Here is a 5000-nt window from a genome sequence, read left to right as displayed (position 1 = left end):
CCCCGTGCCGGGAGTGGGTAATTTGCGCGCCTGCTGCCTTCCTTGGATGTGGTAGCCGTTTCTCAGGCTCCCTCTCCGGAATCGAACCCTGATTCCCCGTTACCCGTTACAACCATGGTAGGCGCAGAACCTACCATCGACAGTTGATAAGGCAGACATTTGAAAGATGCGTCGCCGGTACGAGGACCGTGCGATCAGCCCAAAGTTATTCAGAGTCACCAAGGCAAACGGACCGGACGAGCCGACCGATTGGTTTTGATCTAATAAAAGCGTCCCTTCCATCTCTGGTCGGGACTCTGTTTGCATGTATTAGCTCTAGAATCACCACAGTTATCCAAGTAACGTGGGTACGATCTAAGGAACCATAACTGATTTAATGAGCCATTCGCGGTTTCACCTTAATGCGGCTTGTACTGAGACATGCATGGCTTAATCTTTGAGACAAGCATATGACTACTGGCAGGATCAACCAGGGAGCTGCGTCAACTAGAGCTGAGCAGCCGGCCGCCCGGGAGTGTGTCCCGGGGGCCCGCGCGAACACGCAAGCGTCCGCTCAATTATTCTGCAAACAGGAGGAGGCTGAGCTCCCCTGCACCATACACCTCGAAACCCTCTCAGGTCCCGGCGGCGCGCAGCGCCGTCCTAAGTACTTGGTCGGGTTCGAGAGAGGCGCAATCGCCCGGGGTTTGGCGAGTAGACGCTTTAGGTGCGACCACCCGTGCTCCCAACTGAGCTTGCCGCTGCCGACAGAGGCCCGGGAGCGTGCTGTCGTGGCATTGCCGGCGGGAGACAACACGCGCCACCTACGGTGACCGGCAGCTCCAACGCCAGCGCCACAGAAGGACAAAAGCCCCACTTGGGTGCCGAAGCGAACTCTCCCAGCACAGCGCACGCGCCAACACGTCCGCACAGCTGCGATACAAACCACCTGCGAGAACCGCAGAGGCGACCGAGCAGCAGACGGCGTCGCGGCGCCGAGCGCCGGGCGGCGGCGCATCCTCAGCGCACACAGTCCTCAATCGGACCAGCACACTGCAGATGTCCACCGCGCTTCGCACCGGGCCCGCGAGGACCTACTTTGGCCGCACGGCGCCGCGTGCAGGGTGCGCCGGCGCGCAGCTGCGCCGCCTGCCGCCTCCGTCGGCCGGCGCGCCTGCCACTGGCCGCCCCCACCAGCCGGCTGTAGCGCGTGCGCCCACGCACCGCGCGGCCAGCACGCCGGGAGGCCCCCCCTCACCGGCCGGGGACGGTCCCACCCAGCCACCGCCGCGTATCGCTTCACACCCAGATGCCATTCACGTTCGTGGGCATGGTGGGTATCGCTGGAACAACCGGTTGGTAGCTCAACCGATCGTCGCCATCACTGATTCACCTCTAGCGAGAACAACCGCACCACAACGGTTTACCAGTTGTTCATTTGCGTAACGTCACCAGCAAACGTAGGCGTCCATCGCCATTTGCAAATTCAACGATTGTTGCATGCCTGTGTCAGGTGTCACGACACACTATGTCTGCCCACATACACGCAACAACATGTGCACGCTTCGCGAACACGTGGAAGGTGGCCCCCGTACGTATGCGATGTCCATTGCGCGAACGACTGTCAACCGGCCTCTGTCGCATGTCGCAGATGTGGAACGCAGTGCACCATGCTATCACGGTGTGTGAGAAGAGACGACTACGTCTGACAACACGCGCCACTACATCAACAGACGGCTCATGCTGATCGCCATCCAGGGCATACCACACTGCAATCCAGCTCTTATAGGGAGACGACACGTAGCTGAGTGCACAACATTTGGACCGCATGGTTCGCCGTTGTTGGCGCAGTCGTTGTACGGTCACATGTACCACGATGTATCATTCAGTACATGAGGACCAATGTGCAGTACAGTGTGTGATTTGGACGTACAACATCAGCGGACAGTTGACACAGGCCGTACCACAGCGTAGGCTAAGTGCTTCGCCATGCGAATGCCAATGAACAACTGCAAATGCCAATGAACAACTGCAAAGGGCATTGAGCATGTACGTCCTGCTGCCATCCACATTACAGTGTATAGCTGCAAGGTGTTTAACATGAAGCGATACACTGGGGACCGGGCAGTGCGAGTAGCAAACTATATTGCGGGGGTTGCAGTTAGGCAACACTACACTAATTTAACGCGTCGTATGACAATTACAGAGCAGGTTAAGGCCCAACGTGTGTTGGGTTAAGGCCCAACGTGTGTTGGGTTAAGGCCCAACGTGTGTTGGGTTAAGGCCCAACGTGTGTTGGGTTAAGGCCCAACGTGTGTTGGGTTAAGGCCCAACGTGTGTTGGGTTAAGGCCCAACGTGTGTTGGGTTAAGGCCCAACGTGTGTTGGGTTAAGGCACAACGTGTGTTGGGTTAAGGCCCAACGTGTGTTGGGTTAAGGCCCAACGTGTGTTGGGTTAAGGCCCAACGTGTGTTGGGTTAAGGCCCAACGTGTGTTGGGTTAAGGCCCAACGTGTGTTGGGTTAAGGCCCAACGTGTGTTGGGTTAAGGCCCAACGTGTGTTGGGTTAAGGCCCAACGTGTGTTGGGTTAAGGCCCAACATAGGTTGGGTTAAGGCCCAACATAGGTTGGGTTAAGGCCCAACATAGGTTGGGTTAAGGCGCAACATAGGTTGGGTTAAGGCGCAACATAGGTTGGGTTAAGGCGCAACATAGGTTGGGTTAAGGCGCAACATAGGTTGGGTTAAGGCGCAACATAGGTTGGGTTAAGGCGCAACATAGGTTGGGTTAAGGCGCAACATAGGTTAGGTTAAGGCGCAACATAGGTTAGGTTAAGGCGCAACATAGGTTAGGTTAAGGCGCAACATAGGTTAGGTTAAGGCGCAACATAGGTTAGGTTAAGGCGCAACATAGGTTAGGTTAAGGCGCAACATAGGTTAGGTTAAGGCGCAACATAGGTTAGGTTAAGGCGCAACATAGGTTAGGTTAAGGCGCAACATAGGTTAGGTTAAGGCGCAACATAGGTTAGGTTAAGGCGCAACATAGGTTAGGTTAAGGCGCAACATAGGTTAGGTTAAGGCGCAACATAGGTTAGGTTAAGGCGCAACATAGGTTAGGTTAAGGCGCAACATAGGTTAGGTTAAGGCGCAACATAGGTTAGGTTAAGGCGCAACATAGGTTAGGTTAAGGCGCAACATAGGTTAGGTTAAGGCGCAACATAGGTTAGGTTAAGGCGCAACATAGGTTAGGTTAAGGCGCAACATAGGTTAGGTTAAGGCGCAACATAGGTTAGGTTAAGGCGCAACATAGGTTAGGTTAAGGCGCAACATAGGTTAGGTTAAGGCGCAACATAGGTTAGGTTGAGGCACAATATAGGTTAGGTTGAGGTACCGTATAGGTTAGGTTAAGGTACAGTATAGTTTAGGTTAAGGTACAGTATAGTTTAGGTTAAGGTACAGTATAGTTTAGGTTAAGGTACAGTATAGTTTAGGTTAAGGTACAGTATAGTTTAGGTTAAGGTACAGTATAGTTTAGGTTAAGGTACAGTATAGTTTAGGTTAAGGTACACATTGTTGTATGGAAAGGTGTAATGGGGGGGGGGGGGGGGGGGGCGGCCGGTCGGTTTGTTGATTGTGATTATAGTAAGTGGATGCCTGCGGCATCATCTGATTTGCCACGTCAGGATGCACCTTTGGCTCATGACAGGCGGCGCTCCGATTCCATGCTTGTGGCAGACCTGTGTCTTTCATTCCTGCCATTGTTTGTGTGCTGTGAGAGGAGGCAGTATTGTGATGTTGGGTGCACCCCTGTGTAGGACATGTGTGGGTGTTGGTGGCTTAGCTGAGCAATGGTGGTTGTCGGGGGGGTGGGATATTCCGTTTTCTGAGTGGACCTCCCAGTCTGGTTATGACAGTGTGGATTGTCTCATGTGGCGGAGAGGATGCACTGGGTGTTGTTCCATGCTGGTGCTTACATATTGTCTGTGTGCGTGTTACAGGCGGAGAGTAGTGCGTGATAAGAGTGTGTGGCTGCCGTGTGGTTGTGATTGTGAGCAGAGTCTTTCAGCATGTATACGGACAGTTGTATATATTATCTGTATTCTGATGGGTCTATGTATTACTAATCAGCGCCGTGTATACGTTTAATCCGGTTCCAGTCGAAACTGTTGTATCTCTGTACATTAGTGACACGGCGAGCGCGCTATGTAGCTACTCGTCTCGGCAGCTTCCACCGGTGTATGGCAAATGATTATAAGCAATGAGTCGAGTCGTCAATACCGATAGTGTGACGTCACATGTCTGGGGTGGGGGACGCTGCGCCCTTCCGGTGGGTCATGGCCTAGAAAGACGCTCCCCACGCAGGGGGGCTTGGACTGTCATAAACTCTTCCGAGTAATATACTTGCCGTACGTTTTTGCGACTGCGAGTGCAACGCCCACCGGTACCGACATGGATGGAGCGCCTCCTAGCTGACCGCTCAGCATCGGCATTCGTACAGAGAGCAACGCGATCGCGTCTCTAGCTCGTAACTGGTACAGCTCGCAGCTCATGTATAGGGACAGCGGGAATGTCGCATATTGGACATAACTCTTCATGAAACGCAAGTTATAGGGGTGGATTGCACATTGCGACTGCGGGAAAAGTCCGCCGTTCATCCGCTGGAGTTGCGAGTTGGGCGGTTAGGGTGGGGCGCCGGTGGAGTGATTGCCGGTCGACGATTTCGTGCGGCAGAGGCGCTGGCGTTGGGGTGCTGTGGTCGACAGAGGACGCAGGCTTTGTGGGTGGGGTCGAAAGATGGGCACTGTGGGCCCATCGCTGTCTTAGTCGGCTTGGCGTCTCATAGATGGCGGTATCGTCGTTGCAGGACGTCATGCCGCGGGAGACCTACAGATGGCGCTGTGTTTTGTGGTGCGCTCGACATGGCGGACGTAGTGTTGTCAGATTCGCATAGATGGAGGTATTGCATGTGGTTTCGCCGTATTTTCATAGATGGCGATACTGTTTTGCCGGCATGGTTGGCGTAGT

The 5000-nt window shown here is 54.1% G+C and overlaps 1 non-coding gene across 1 annotated transcript in view; it reads right to left on the bottom strand.

Moving 5' to 3' along the window:
* LOC126429443 (small subunit ribosomal RNA) overlaps nt 1–476 on the bottom strand; it is a 1910-nt gene extending 1434 nt beyond the window's left edge. The window contains exon 1 of the ribosomal RNA XR_007576946.1: nt 1–476. This exon is cut by the window's left edge and continues 1434 nt beyond it. This is a non-coding gene — a ribosomal RNA (small subunit ribosomal RNA).
* Nucleotides 477–5000: the final 4524 nt, after the last annotated feature.

This window comes from Schistocerca serialis, unplaced genomic scaffold, assembly GCF_023864345.2.
Source record: "Schistocerca serialis cubense isolate TAMUIC-IGC-003099 unplaced genomic scaffold, iqSchSeri2.2 HiC_scaffold_1021, whole genome shotgun sequence".
NCBI classification, from domain to species: domain Eukaryota; kingdom Metazoa; phylum Arthropoda; class Insecta; order Orthoptera; family Acrididae; genus Schistocerca; species Schistocerca serialis.
Note: the sequence above shows the minus strand (reverse complement) of the source record. Positions and strands in the feature narration are given on the sequence as shown.